Consider the following 16,464-nt stretch of genomic DNA (forward strand, 5'->3'; position numbering starts at 1 on the left):
CCTGGTAGGATTGTATATCCCATACGTCACTAGCTCATGGACTCTTGCCAATTACATGAAATTGGGTTTCATGTCTTTTTAAGTTACGATTTTTTTATTTTGTTAATTTTGATACATTTTTTAAGGTAGTCTTTTTATTTTATGTAAGTGTAGTTAATTAGGGTTCATTTAGGAGGTGTTAGGTTAGGGGGCTTAGTGATTAGTTTTATACTTTGCGTTGTGGGTGGATGACGGATTAGGGGTTAACAGTGTAATTCGATGCTTTGCGTTGTGGGTGGCGAATTAGGGGTTAATAACTATTAGATACTTTGTGATTTGTTGGTTGGCTGATTAGGGGTTAATACATTTTATTAGTTATTGCGGTGGGGGGATGGCAGTCGACAAGTAGATATTGCGCATGCGTTAGGTGTTTGTTAATACTTCTAGAGAGTTACGGTGCTCATATTCTCCGTGCAAGGCTTGCTGCACCTGCCTATGTGTGGCAAGGTGAAAATTGAGTAAAATTTCTCAATTTTTGCCACGTAAGTCCTTTCACTGAATATGTGATACCGACTTGCGACTCAGGTTCTATGTTAGTTTATGGGAGTAAAAACAGCGGCCGACGGGTAGAATATAAATGCCGCATTTGTATGTGATGCCGTATATGTGATCGCAACATCAGACAAAATATAGCCGACGCCGGCTTTTGCGAGTGACGCCGCATATGTGATCGAGAACCTGATCTTCAGTCTGTATGACAATGCAAACGGCTGTTTTATAATGATAAACATTTAGGTCGTAAACAATCATTTAAAAATTGTACAACAGGTTGCAAAAAAAAAAAGTATTTATTTTCACAATTTACCAATAAAATATATATATACATAAACAATTGATAGTATTATACATTAACAGTAATAAAAACAACAGTATTTACACAAAATGTACCAGATGTTTGAAGAGTTTAAATGTAACTGCTTGGTTTTATTATACACAAACTTTCTAGACATTTTATTTTATTTACAGCTATTAAATTAGAGTGCTGGGAACAAAAACAACCAGACTGAGAAGGTAAAAACGGAAATAAATATAGAAGGAAATCCATTCAATGCTTTACCTTCCATAAGTTTAGCACTATAATTTCTTATAGACAGAAGCTGCCCTCAACATCTGTAGTGTGATAATGGAGCATATAGTATGAAGAAGCACACGTTCCGGATAATGTTCCGCGCAAATTCCGGACTTCTCGTGAGTGATCTAAAAGGAAGTGATAAATATTATAAATCTGGAGTTTGATAAAATAATTACACCATATACAACATCTTACACTTTTATCTTCATGGCTATGTTTAACTAAAGCACTTTTATCACCACCATAACTTAAAAAGGACATGGAACTCAAACAATGAGGCCAATTTATCAAATGTCTGTCGGACCTGATCCGACAGTGCGGTTCAGGTCCAACAGACATGGCTGAATGCAGAGAGCAACGTGCAACGCCGCCCCCTGCAGACTCGTGGCCAATCAGCCGCCAGCAGGGGGTGTCAATCAACCCAATCGTACTCGATCGGGTTGAATTGTGGCGATTCCTGTCCGCCTGCTCAGAGCAGGCAGACAGGGTTATGGAGCAGCGGTCTTTAGACCACTGCTTCATAATTGTTGTTTCTGGCGAGCCTACAGGCTCGCCAGAAACACGGGGCCTCAAGCTCCGAGGCCCCGTTGTCTTTAAAATTGCATGCTCTATCTTAATTATAAAACGACTTTCCAATTTACTGCATTATCTAATTTGCTTTGTTCTTTTTGAAATCTTTTGTTAAAAAGTATACCTAGGTAGGCACAGGAGCAACAATGCACTACTGGGAGCTAGCTGCTGATTGATGGCTGCACATATATGCCTCTTGTCACTGGCTCACTTTCAGCTTGCTCCCAGTAGTGCATTGCTGCTTCTTCATTAAGGGATACCAAGAGAATGAAGAACATTTAATAATAAAAGTAAATTGAAAAGTTGTCAAAAATAGTTTGCCTTATCCGAATTATGAAAGAAAAATTTGGGGTTTCATGTCCCTTTATTGACAGCCTATGTACTCTGTATGTTGGCTGTCTGTTGTGTTTTTGAGGGGTGTAATAGTGTGGGTCTCAGCAACAATGGTGAGACCCGCACTATTTCTGCATAACTCAGGGAGTGGGGCATGCAGAAATAGCGGGGTGCTGCCAATGTCAGCAAGACCCGCACTGTTACAGCCCTGGAAGCCCCTTTTAAGTTGACTTATAGGGCACGTCAGTGTTAAGGGGTTAAATATTTGCCCTGGACGTAAGCTGTATTAAGCAGGAAATCAAACCTATCTTCTGCTAATAAGAACTAACAAAAACTGCTGCCTATAGTGGCTTTGTTTTTACTGCACTTACCCCAAGGTGATTATGTAGTTCAAGGCAGTTATGGGAGCATAAAGTAGCAGAAAATCATAACTGTGATGCACAGCTGCAATTCTAATTCCCCAAACCAGTGACTAACCCATACATGTCTGGTATTCATGAACAAATACAGAATTGAACAGTTATGCAATACCAAATGTGAGTTGCCTTATAATTACCAAAAACTAATAATTCAACTTTTAATTTTTTTATTTTTATTATTTTTTTGTAATTTTACAATAATTTCATGGTTCTGTAACTTTCATCCATTGAAAGCTTGTTTTATGACAAAATATAAATAGTTTTCATAGGCAAAAGATATAAAAAAGGCTCTATTTTTGTTTAACCCCAGAACAATTTCCACCCCTGTGCTGAGCGGTTTTGGGGGTTTAAGATGCTTTACACATTTATGCCCTTCTTGTAGGTAAATTTTAGCGAGAAACCCACACACATTATTGTGACGGATACCCTGGCTACCCCGACTGGGTAGCTCCGCCAAAAGGGGTCCTGCTTCCTCCCTGCCGACTGCAGCTATGTAGCTGGCAAGTGACCACAGCCTGTAGCCACCCCTGATGCCCGACAGCACCAGTATCCAGGGTCCCACCCTGTGACAGACTCCAGCTACCCAGACTAGGTAGCTCTTCCAGCGTGTCCTTCCTCTGCCTGGAACAGGCTGCTATGTAGCTCAGGAAAGTGATTTTAGCTGGAGCAAACCCAAATAACTAGACAGACTAGCATTCAGGTTAAACAGGCACTGATTTTATTGTAAAACATACACTCCTTTTATACACACAGCTCATCTTGATAACACAAAGGACAATCCCACAATTTCCCCGCCATTCCCGCCCCTCCAGACTGACCGGCGCCTCCATAGGAGCCACAGTCACACATAATCTCAATACCTATGGGTGGCGGTTTCAGGCTGATCCCGGTCGAGCGGCACTTCCAGGGTGTCATTTTAAAGCTCTCGGTCCCCAGATTTCACAGTCCATAAATCAGCATGATTCGTTACTGGGGACCGGAGTTACAGTCAGTTGAAGTTATGGGGTTAGGGGTGTCCGAAACCCCCGGTTCCCAAAGGAGCTCCCCTCCGGCAATTCCCCCACCCCTTGTACTCCCCAAGGGCTACTAATCCCCAAAAGAGCAGAGCTCTGGGGCACATGGTTGCAGGAGCGACCTGGGTTAAAGTTAGCGGGTGTTCTGCTTTCCTGTGGCCGAACGGGAGTTCCAGGAGCCTGGCCAGCCTGAGAGGGGTTAGGTGAGTGTCCGTTGTGAGGCGGCCGACCGGGAGTTCCAGGAGCCCGGCCAGCCTAGGAGGGTTTTCCTGATCATAAACCAACTCTTCTCTGAACACAAAAACAAGCCAAAACAAAGCAAACAAACAGCTTCCAGAGATGGTGGTTGCTCCGAGGAGCCCAAAACCACTGAGAAACAACAGGGGTGAGGTTGTAGGGGGGTGGGGGATAGCCTTAGCCGTCTGGTATCCGTGACATCCCCACCCCTCCAGTTCGGCAGACCCGGCTAGACCCTTAACGGGTTGGCCTGGGGCTGTCCGACGGTGGCCCTCCACTTCTCGGTTGCTGGGAGAGGTTATCCCATCTCTCCTGAGCTTGGGGCATCCTGGGGGGTTCCTGCTGGCGTTTATACCCTGCGCCCTGGGCGCAGGGATAGTCACATAATGCAAAGTCCCAAACAAGTTTGCTAAGGCCGGCTCCCAAACAATTGCTGTTCCACAAGTTCCAGTGTCCTTAAGTTCCATGGCCAATCTGTCTCCCTCTGTGACACTCTGTTGAGAACCGGCTGACCCACCCACAAACAAAGCCAGTGCCGGTTTCCCGGCTGTATTCCCACCCCAGACCGGAGGGGGAGGTTGCTCCTTGGTGTGGCAGGCAAAGCTCGGGTGCCCAAGCGTGGTACCAACTGCATAAGCTTTTATCCGCCTTGCCCAATGCAATGCCTGCCCCCGGTGAGAAATACTCTGGGACAAGAAAAGGGTAGAGACCCTGCCAAGCTACTGAGGGGAGAGTCCGTCTGTCTCTTCTCCCTAGAAGGAGATCTACTGCTGGGAAGGAAGGTCTGCTACCTCCGCTCCATGGGAAACTGTGCTGCCGCTGGGGAGAGAGACCGACTGTCTCCTCTCCCGGGAAGGGGTTCTGTTTACGGGGAGGGAGGACGACTACCTCCGCTCCCAGGGGATGGCTCTGCTGCTGTGGAGAAAGACAGACCGTCTCCTCTCCCAGCTTCTGGCTCTGAAGCTTGGGAGAGAGACCGACTGTCTCCTCTCCCGGGAAAGGGTTCTGTTTACGGGGAGGGCGACTACCTCCGCTCCCAGGGGATGTCTCTGCCACTGGGGAGAGAGACCGACTGTCTCCTCTCCCGGCTCTGCCACTGGGGAGAGAGACCGACTGTCTCCGCTCCCAGGATGGGATTCTGCTGCTGGGGAGAGTTATTGACATCCATCTCTCCCTGCAAGGGGTTCTCTGTAAGGGGAGGGAGGACGACTTCCTCCTCTCCCTGGTTTCCTGGAGCTGTTACAGGTGCTGGGCAGAGGCCGGCGGCTCTCTGCCTTGTTGCCAGCGCTTCTGCTGGGGTGGCTCCTTTGTCCAGGTCTATAAGCTCAGGTCCAGGCTGCTAATCTGTATCTAGCAGCTCGTCGTTGCTTATGCTCAGTTGCCACTCATCTGAGGCCAACCTCCATGACTCCCAGAGTGCTGCACCACAGCTCCGTGCAGCATGCTGTAGAACTCAGTCTAGCAGCCTCTTGTATGCCTTTTCCAGTCCCCATTCTTGGACAATAAGCGATACCATATCGGATACCAGCCAGGGTACCCCCGAGAGATCCAACAGCTGCTCTCGGGAGTGGCCAATGTTCGTTACTCTCAGTTCCGCCCCGCTCCCAAATTCGGGGTCTTCTGTCAACTTTTCCAATAGTAACCCAGGGCCACCGAAGCCAAAGCCCTCTGTGGGGGAGCAATCCTCCAGCCATGGCCGTACTTGCATAGCGAGCCATCGGAGGTCCCGATAGCCGCCCTCCACCCACATCTCTGCCCGGACCAGTCGATCTAGATCCAATAGCCATTCCTCCATGGGCTGCTCTCCCAGGAAAATGACTCGCAAGTCCCACCGGACCCAGTATCTCATCATCTGTGGGGAGGACCTTTCCATCACAATCCTTTTCTTGTTGAAGCCTCTCCCTCCATAGTTGCCGGCGGACAATGCTCCTGCAGCTCAGCTGGTCCAGTTCAGAACCAGGATCGTCCAGCTGGGTCAGTGCCTCCTTTACTCTCCTTAGGTACTCGGCTTCCATAGTTACCAGCTACTGTGGCCCTTCTCTGTCAGCAGGAATCGTGTGGAAGAAGCAGATCCCACGCTGCCAGCCAATCTGACGGATACCCCGGCTACCCCGACTGGGTAGCTCCGCCAAAAGGGCTCCTGCTTCCTCCCTGCTGACTGCAGCTATGTAGCTGGCAAGTGACCACAGCCTGTAGCCACCCCTGATGCCCTACAGCACCAGTACCCCACCCTGTGACAGACTCCAGCTACCCAGACTAGGTAAGCTCTTCCAGCGTGTCCTTCCTTTGCCTGGAACAGGCTGCTATGTAGCTCAGGAAAGTGATTTTTAGCTGGAGCAAACCCAAATAACTAGACCTGCAGGAACCCCCCAGGATGCCCCAAGCTCAGAAGAGATGGGATAACCTCTCCCAGCAACCGAGAAGTGGAGGGCCACCGTCGGACAGCCCCAGGCCAACCCGTTAAGGGTCTAGCCGGGTCTGACGAACTGGAGGGGTTATGGGGTTAGGGGTGTCTAAAACCCCCGGTTCCCAAAAGAAGCTCCCCTCCGGCAATTCCCCCACCCCTTGTACTCCCCAGGGGCTACTAATCCCCAAAACAGCGGAGCTCTGGGGCACATGGTTGCTGGAGCAACCTGGGTTAAAGTTAGCGGGTGTTCTGCTGTCCTGTGGCCGACCGGGAGTTCCAGGAGCCTGGCCAGCCTGAGAGGGGTTAGGCGGGTGTCCGTTGTGAGGTGGCCGACCGGGAGTTCCAGGAGCCCGGCCAGCCTAGGAGGGTTTTCCTGATCATAAACCAACTCTTCTCTGAACACAAAAACAAGCCAAAACAAAGCAAACAGCCAGCTTCCAGAGATGGTGGTTGCTCTGAGGAGCCCAAAACCACTGAGAAACAACAGGGGTGAGGTTGTAGGGGGGTGGGGGATAGCCTTAGCCGTCTGGTATCCATGACAATTATAAATTGTTATTTTAAGCAGGCCAGGCAGATTCAAACTATATATATCATGACATGTGAGAACAGTAAAAAGTTTGAAAAAAAATACAATTTTAAATAAACAAGGTTGTAAACCATTGTGTTTTTTTTCTTCTAAACTCTGAAAGCAAAAGCAGAAGGGGTCAACCTTGTGACGGATCGCCTGGTACCCCGACTGGGTACCTCCGGCAAAAAGATGACTCCTGCTCTCCAAACCCCTTCAGCAGACAGATAGCTGACACTAGCCCTTTACCCCAAACAAGAGACAGGACTAAAGTTCAGGTAAAACCAAAAGAATAACTCTTTATTAAACTGTGCACACACATTTTATACTTTCTAAGGGACAATCCCCCTTCATGCATAAACATTAGTGCCAGATAACACAAGAGACAACATCTATAATCTGTTTAACATACTCACACAATGCTTAATCCTGCACCTGGGCACGTAGACCCTCTCTTATCAGTAATAAATTTAGTCTGGGCACACCTGGTCTATCCCATTCCTTATTAATAATTTCTGTAAACCTTTTAGGTATTGGAAAAACATCAGTACACACCGGCACTGCAAAGTATTTATCCAGTCTACACAATTTCTCTGGCACTGCAATTGTGTCACAGTCATTCAGAGCAGCTAAAACCTCTTTAAGTAACACATGGAGGTGTTCAAGCTTAAATTTAAATGTAGAAATATCAGAATCAGGGATTCTCCCTGAATCAGAAACATCACCCACAGACTGAAGTTCTCCTTCCTCAGCTTCAGAATATTGTGAGGCAGTATCAGACATGGTTCTTAAAGCGTCAGTATGCTCTGCATTTCGTCTAACACCAGAGCTATCTCGCTTACCTCTAATTTTATCATGTTTTACTGATAAGGGATGAGTCACCCGGGTGTGATCTGGAGGTCGCCGAAACTGGTTCCACAGACCCGGCTACGTGTGGGTCAGATTCCCGCCCGAAAGAAGCAGGTCTGTCTAAACCATGCACTCCGAGATTCCTAAGTGTCTTATTGCCGGGAGAGAAAAGCCACTTGCACTATGAAAAAGGTGTAATTCCTAATAACTGCCATATGTACAAAAAGGTGTCCAAAAATAATTCCAAGGGGCCAGGTTACCTAAAGTGCGCCTCAGCCGCTCCTGCAGAACAACTGTTCTAGGTACTGCCTGGCCGCATCTCCCCGGTAGCCACTACCGGCCAATAAGAGGGTGACCTGGCCAATAGGGTAAAATCCTGGGTCTTTTCCGAAGGCCATAATCAGTGGGCAGGAGGCTAGCCCACAGCCCCCTCCAGAAGCTCCAGTGATGTTAGGGTTAATCACAATCCTCATATAAATAATGGCCTTTAGGTATATCAATATAACTTTAATGTGCACACAGGGTTTCCCATAAGCCTCTACTCAAATGACACTAGGTAGCACTGTGTACTGTTCCAGGCTTCAGACAAGAGAGATAGAGAAAGCAGAGTCTGTCTGAACTGCCAGGTAACACAAGGCATTTACATCCACAAGCAGGTTTATAATGTCACAGGGTGATGTGATGTTAATAAATAAGAGATAAGATATAGAATGATATGAGTAATCTATATATGTATAGTTAGATAAATTAATTTATATAATAAATAGCGATTTACATATATCTTTTAGTAGTTTGAATATATAGTGGTTATTCTGGGCTCTAATAGGCAGTGAACAAGTGCACGTGTGCATGAAATGCATCTGTTTGTAGCTCTGATCTCCGCTGCTCACTCTGGACTTATCACAACATGGTATAGTTTCTGTGTAAGCTATGTGGTTTTACAAAAAAATTATGAACTTTTTAACAGTTGCAGCCCTATTGTTTCACTACAGTGTGCAGAACTTGTAGTGTAGTGGTTGAGACTTTTTAGCGTCTAGGACAGAAACACTGTCTGCTGCATTGGTGATTTTTGGCAATATTAACTTACTAAGTACCAACACTCTATTATGTCCTATGAATGACATTTTCTACAAGGGATGCAAGTGCTAATATTGTTGTTGGATATTACTCTGTAGAAACTGAAGAACCACCTGAGTGTGGGACACAGCCAGATGAAAAGAGAGCGCCTGAATCAGAATGTCATCCCAAGTAAGGAACTACAGAAATGAAATTCCTTGAGCTCGAACTATGGACAATAGAGCACCAAGTACTTTTGTAAACACCCTGTGAGCTGCAGCCAGACATAAAGGGAGGGCCACAAACTAATAATGCTTGTCTAGAAAAGCAAAACTTAGGAACTTGACCCCTGTGAATAGGGATACAGAAATAAGCATCTTTTAAGTCTATGTTAGACATAAACTGACCCTCTTGCACTAAAGATAATGCAAGTTATTTCCACTGCTGCATCACAAAAAGGAATTTGCTGTTCTCAGGAGATTAATGTGATCCTGAATCTCATCCAAAATGTTTTGCACAGAAAAAAATTCTGAAAGGTTGTCGCAACAAACAGAAGTCACATTGGCTACACAGGCAACACAGCAAGTTCAAACATAAAAGACTGCAAACCGAAAAGTTCGCCTATGAAAACCTTCAGGTTGTCTTTCTAAAATATCCTTCAAAAGGAATATTGGTACGCCTGGGTCCAGTACATGCATAGACAACAGTATGAATTGGAAGAAAAGGTGACAGTACCTCAGCACTCAAAGAATGGCTATTTGTAAACAAGGAACAGTATCTGTGATCCGGTCACGGCCAGACCCTGGATGTGTGTTAAAACGTAACTTTTACTATACACTAATAAAAATGTGTATCACATAGAGTGTGTGTGTTGACAAACATTTAAAACTTAGAATAAAAAGTAATATGTACAGTATGTGTGAGATCCGGGGTAACAATATTAAACAGGGATAAGTGTCTTCACATCGTCCTGCTCAGAGCTACCCAAAAAATGCACGGATTGCAGTCAGACTATCTACAAAAGGGGATTGACCCCAACAACAATTATACTTTGCTATGCAATACTGGCATTGATAGGTCTGAGCTGGACTAAGTGATAACAGACTCAAATATAGAAGGGCAGAAGTCTGCTAATGTGATCAAATTATTATCCCACAATAGTTCCAAAATAGCGGTCTCACACGCATAGACAACACCTTAGTTTGGTGGATTCCACATGATACGCTATGTGGTGCCCCCCCTTTGTGTATTCCAAGTAATGCCTTCTACGCACCAACTCCCATTTACTTCTACAAATTGTACATACAATACCTTATGGAGCCAATGGGAATCGCCAGCAGACAAGTACCATTTAGTAGATTATTCAGATGGTTTGCTTTACTTATGGTAATGTTTCTGTCAATAACTAGATCTAATCCATTGTCTTACTATGTATCTATTCTATTATAATTTCCATAAAGGGATATAAAACCCAAATCTTTTCTGTCATGATTCAGAAAGAGCATGACATTTGAAGCATCTTTTTAATTTATCCCTATTATCAATTTTTCTTCGTTGTCTTGGTATTTTTATTTGAATGTAAGCTTAGAAGCTGGCCTATTTTTGGTTCAGCACCCTGGGTAGAACTTGCTGATTGGTGGCTACATTTAGCCACCAATCAGCAAGCGCTACCCAGCTGCTGAATAAAAAAACATAATTTATGCTTACCTGATAAATTTATTTCTCTTGTGGTGTATCCAGTCCACGGATCATCCATTACTTGTGGGATATTCTCATTCTCAACAGGAAGTTGCAAGAGGACACCCACAGCAGAGCTGTCTATATAGCTCCTCCCCTCACTGCCATATCCAGTAATTCGACCAAAAACAAGCAGAGAAAGGAGAAACCACAGGGTGCAGTGGTGACTGTAGTTTAAAATTAAAAAAATACCTGCCTTAAAATGACAGGGCGGGCCGTGGACTGGATACACCACAAGAGAAATAAATTTATCAGGTAAGCATAAATTATGTTTTCTCTTGTAAGGTGTATCCAGTTCACGGATCATCCATTACTTGTGGGATACCAATACCAAAGCTAAAGTACACGGATGAAGGGAGGGACAAGGCAGGTACTTAAATGGAAGGTACCACTGCCTGTAAAACCTCTCTCCCAAAAATAGCCTCCGAAGAAGCAAAAGTATCAAATTTGTAGAATTTTGAAAAAGTATGAAGCGAAGACCAAGTCGCCGCCTTGCAAATCTGTTCAACAGAAGCCTCATTTTTAAAGGCCCATGTGGAAGCCACAGCTCTAGTAGAATGAGCTGTAATCCTTTCTGGAAGCTGCTGGCCAGCAGTCTCATAGGCTAAGCGGATTATGCTTCTTAGCCAAAAAGAAAGAGAGGTTGCCGAAGCCTTTTGACCTCTCCTCTGTCCAGAGTAGACAACAAACAAAGCAGATGTTTGACGAAAATCTTTAGTAGCTTGTAAGTAAAACTTTAAAGCACGAACCACGTCCAGATTGTGTAATAGACGCTCCTTCTTTGAAGAAGGATTAGGACACAAAGACGGAACAATAATCTCTTGATTGATATTCTTATTAGATACCACCTTAGGTAAAAACCCAGGTTTGGTACGCAGAACTACCTTATCTGCATGGAAGATCAGATAAGGAGAATCACATTGTAAGGCAGATAACTCGGAAACTCTACGAGCCGAGGAAAAAGCTACCAAAAAAAGAACTTTCCAAGATAAAAGTTTGATATCTATGGAATGAAGGGGTTCAAACGGAACCCCCTGAAGAACTTTAAGAACCAAATTTAAGCTCCAAGGTGGAGCAAGAGGTTTAAACACAGGCTTGATTCTAACTAAAGCCTGACAAAATGCCTGAACGTCTGGGACATCCGCCAGACGCTTGTGCAAAAGAATAGATAGCGCAGAAATCTGTCCCTTTAAGGAACTAGCTGACAATCCTTTCTCCAATCCTTCTTGGAGAAAAGATAATATCCTGGGAATCCTGACCTTACTCCATGAGTAGCCCTTAGATTCACACCAATAAAGATATTTACGCCATATTTTATGATAGATTTTCCTGGTGACAGGCTTCCGTACCTGAATTAAGGTATCAATGACTGACTCGGAGAAACCACGCTTTGATAAAATCAAGCGTTCAATCTCCAGGCAGTCAGCCTCAGAGAAATTAGATTTGGATGGTTGAAAGGACCTTGAAGTAGAAAGGTCCTGTCTCAGTGGCAGAGTCCATGGTGGAAAGGATAACATGTCCACCAGATCTGCATACCAAGTTCTGAGTGGCCACGCAGGCGCTATCAAGATCACCGATGCTCTCTCCTGCTTGATTTTGGCAATCAGACGAGGGAGCAGAGGAAACGGTAGAAATACATAAGCCAGGTTGAAGGACCAAGGCGCTGCTAGAGCATCTATCAGCGTTGCCTTGGGGTCCCTGGACCTGGATCCGTAACAAGGAAGCTTGGCGTTCTGGCGAGACGCCATGAGATCCAGTTCTGGTTTGCCCCAACGAAGAACCAATTGTGCAAACACCTCCGGATGGAGTTCCCACTCCCCCGGATGAAAAGTCTGTCGACTTATAAAATCCGCCTCCCAGTTCTCTATACCTGGGATATGGATAGCTGATAGGTGGCAAGAGTGAATCTCTGCCCAGCGAATTATCTTTGAGACTTCTAACATCGCTAGGGAACTCCTTGTTCCCCCTTGATGGTTGGTGTAAGCCACAGTCGTGATGTCGTCCGACTGAAATCTGATGAACCTCATTGTCGCTAGATGATGCCAAGCCTGAAGAGCATTGAATATCGCTCTTAGTTCCAGAATGTTTATTGGAAAGAGTGACTCCTCCTGAGTCCACGATCCCTGAGCCTTCAGGGAGTTCCAGACTGCACCCCAACCTAGAAGGCTGGCATCTGTCTTTACAATTGTCCAATCTGGCCTGCGAAAGGTCGTACCTTTGGACAGATGGACCCGAGATAGCCACCAGAGAAGAGAATCCCTGGTCTCTTGGTCCAGATTCAGTAAAGGGGACAAATCTGTGTAATCCCCATTCCACTGACTGAGCATGCATAGTTGCAGCGGTCTGAGATGTAGGCGTGCAAACGGCACTATGTCCATTGCCGCTACCATTAAGCCGATTACTTCCATGCACTGAGCCACCGAAGGGCGAGGAATGGAATAAAGAACACGGCAGGAATTTGGATGTTTTGATAACCTGGATTCCGTCAGGTAAATTTTCATTTCTACAGAATCTATCAGAGTCCCTAGGAAGGAAACTCTTGTGAGGGGGGATAGAGAACTCTTTTTCTCGTTCACCTTCCACCCATGCGACCTCAGAAATGCCAACACTATGTCCGTATGAGACTTGGCAATTTGGAAGTTTGACGCCTGAATCAGGATGTCGTCTAAATAAGGGGCCACTGCTATGTCCTGTGGCCTTAGGACCGCCAGAAGTGACCCCAGAACCTTCGTAAAAATTCTTGGGGCTGAAGCTAACCCAAAGGGAAGAGCTACAAACTGGTAGTGCCTGTCTAGGAAGGCAAACCTGAGAAACCGATGATGATCTTTGTGTATCGGAATGAGCAGATAAGCATCCTTTAAATCCACTGTAGTCATGTATTGACCCTCCTGGATCATAGGTAGGATGGTACGAATAGTCTCCATCTTGAATGATGGAACTCTGAGGAATTTGTTTAAGATCTTTAGATCCAAAATTGGTCTGAAGGTTCCCTCTTTTTTGGGAACCACAAACAGATTTGAGTAAAATCCCTGTCCCTCCTTTGGGACTGGATGGATCACTCCCATAACTAGGAGGTCTTGTACACAGTGTAAGAATGCCTCTCTCTTTATCTGGTTTGCAGATAATTGAGAAAGGTGAAATCTCCCTTTTGGGGGGGAAGCCTTGAAGTCCAGAAGATATCCCTGGGATATAATTTCCAACGCCCAGGGATCCTGGACATCTCTTGCCCACGCCTGGGCGAAGAGCGAAAGTCTGCCCCCTACTAGATCCGTTACCGGATAGGGGGCCGTTCCTTCATGCTGTCTTAGAGGCAGCAGCAGGCTTTTTGGCCTGCTTACCCTTGTTCCAGGTCTGGTTAGGTCTCCAGACCGTCTTGGACTGAGCAAAAGTTCCCTCTTGTTTTGCATTAGAGGAAGTTGATGCCGCACTTGCCTTGAAGTTTCGAAAGGCACGGAAATTAGACTGTTTGGCCCTTGGTTTGGACCTATCCTGAGGAAGGGCATGACCTTTTCCTCCAGTGATATCAGCAATAATCTCCTTCAAACCAGGCCCGAATAGGGTCTGCCCCTTGAAGGGAATGTTAAGCAGCTTCGATTCTGAAGTAACGTCAGCTGACCATGATTTAAGCCATAGCGCTCTGCGCGCCTGGATAGCAAAACCAGAATTCTTAGCCGTTAGTTTAGTCAAATGAACAATGGCATCAGAAACAAAAGAATTGGCTAGCTTAAGTGCTCTAAGCTTGTCAAGTATTTCATCCAATGGAGTCGCTACCTGTAAAGCCTCTTCCAGAGACTCAAACCAGAACGCCGCAGCAGCAGTGACAGGCGCAATGCATGCAAGGGGCTGTAGGATAAAACCTTGTTGAATAAACATTTTCTTAAGGTATCCCTCTAACTTTTTATCCATTAGATCTAAGAAAGCACAACTGTCCTCAACAGGGATAGTAGTACGCTTTGCTAGAGTAGAAACTGTTCCCTCCACCTTAGGAACTGTCTGCCATAAGTCCCGTGTGGTGGCGTCTACTGGAAACATTTTTCTAAAAACAGGAGGGGGAGAGTCGGCACACCTGGTCTATCCCATTCCTTAGTAATAATTTCTGTAAACCTTTTAGGTATTGGAAAAACAGTACGCACCGGCACTGCATAGTATTTATCCAGTCTACACAATTTCTCTGGCACTGCAATTGTATCACAGTCATTCAGAGCAGCTAAAACCTCCCTGAGTAACACGCGGAGGTGTTCAAGCTTAAATTTAAATGTAGAAATATCAGAATCAGGTTGCATCATCTTCCCTGAGTCATAAATATCACCCACAGAAAGAAGCTCTCTTCAGCTTCTGCATATTGTGACGCAATATCAGACATAGTTCTTAAAGCGTCAGTATGCTCTGTAATTCGTCTAACTCCAGAGCTATCTCGCTTTCCTCTAAATACAGGTAGTCTGGCTAATACCGCTGACAGTGTATTATCCATGACTGCCGCCATGTCTTGTAAAGTAAACGCTATGGGCGCCCTGGATGTACTTGGCGCCATTTGAGCGTGAGCCCCTTGAGCGGGAGTCAAAGGATCTGACACGTGGGGAGAGTTAGTCGGCATAACTTCCCCCTCGTCAGATTCCTCTGGTGATAAATTTTTTAAAGACAGAATATGATCTTTATTGCTTAAAGTGAAATCAGTACATTTGGTACACATTCTAAGAGGGGGTTCCACCATGGCTTTTAAACATAATGAACAAGGAGTTTCCTCTATGTCAGACATGTTTATACAGACTAGCAATGAGACTAGCAAGCTTGGAAAACACTTTAAATCAAGTTAACAAGCAAATATAAAAAATGGTACTGTGCCTTTAAGAGAAACAAATTTTGTCAGAATTTGAAAAACAGTGAAAAAAGGCAGTAAATCAAACGAAATTTTTACAGTGTGTAATAATCTAACAAAGCATTGCACCCACTTGAAAATGGATGATTAACCCCTTAGTTCAAAAACCGGATCAAAAAAACGATAGACGTTTTTTAACAGTCACACCAAACTGCCACAGCCTTGCTGTGGAGCCTACCTTCCCCAACAAACGATTTTGGAAGCCTAAGAGCCCTTTAGAGATGTCCTGTAGCATTCAGGGAACTCCTGGATGTCTCAGTCTGTAATAGTTAATGCACAAAAAAGCACTAAACTAGGCCCCTCCCACTCATAGTAACACAGTGGAAAGCCTCAGGAAACTGTTTCTAGGCAAATTTAAGCCAGCCATGTGGAAAAAACGAGGCCCCAATAAAGTTTTATCACCAAAGTATATATAAAAACGTTTAAACATGCCAGCAAACGTTTTATATTGTAAATATAAAAGAGTTTTATCTCAGAAAGTAAGCATGATACCAGTCGCTATTAAATCACTGTATTCAGGCTTACCTTACATAAATTTGGTATCAGCAGCATTTTCTAGCCTTCACATCTTCTAGAAAAATATTAACTGCACATACCTCATAGCAGGATAACCTGCACGCCATTCCCCCGCTGAAGTTATCTCTCTCTTCAGACATGTGTGAGAACAGCAATGGATCTTAGTTACAACCTGCTAAGATCATAGAAATCCCAGGCAGATTCTTCTTTTTTCCTGCCTGGAACAAAATAGCACAACTCCAGTACTATTTAAAAATAATAAACTCTTGATTGAAGCAAAATAACAGCTACATTTCACCACTTATCTCTTACTACCTCCATGCTTGTTGAGAGTTGCAAGAGAATGACTGGATATGGCAGTGAGGGGAGGAGCTATATAGACAGCTCTGCTGTGGGTGTCCTCTTGCAACTTCCTGTTAGGAATGAGAATATCCCACAAGTAATAGATGATCCGTGGACTGGATACACCTTACAAGAGAAATGGCCGGCTCCTACGTTTACGTTCTTGCTTTTTCAAATAAAGATACCAAGAGAACAAAAGAAAAATTGATAATAGGTGGAAATTAGAAAGTTTCTTAAAATTCCATGCTTTATTTGAATCATGAAAGTTTAATTTTGACTAGACCATCCCTTTAATTTAATTTCGCCTTTATGCTCGCACTTTAAGTTCTGACAACCACATTTTTATATATGTATTTGGGACTGTCTATTTCTCTTGCTCTGTACCACTATATAAAACTTTAATAAAAATCTCTTTCTTAAAAAAAAAATCAAT

The 16,464-nt window shown here is 44.7% G+C and overlaps 1 protein-coding gene across 1 annotated transcript in view; it reads right to left on the bottom strand.

Annotated features, from left to right (window-relative positions):
• Positions 1-831: 831 nt before the first annotated feature.
• Positions 832-16,464, bottom strand: part of FIRRM (FIGNL1 interacting regulator of recombination and mitosis) — a 367,507-nt gene continuing 351,874 nt past the window's right edge. The window contains exon 24 of the mRNA XM_053693168.1: positions 832-1,236. The gene's annotated coding sequence lies outside the window, so the exon portion shown is untranslated. The remainder of the gene's footprint in view (positions 1,237-16,464) is intronic.

Source organism: Bombina bombina, chromosome 10 (assembly GCF_027579735.1).
Source record: "Bombina bombina isolate aBomBom1 chromosome 10, aBomBom1.pri, whole genome shotgun sequence".
Lineage (NCBI taxonomy): Eukaryota > Metazoa > Chordata > Amphibia > Anura > Bombinatoridae > Bombina > Bombina bombina.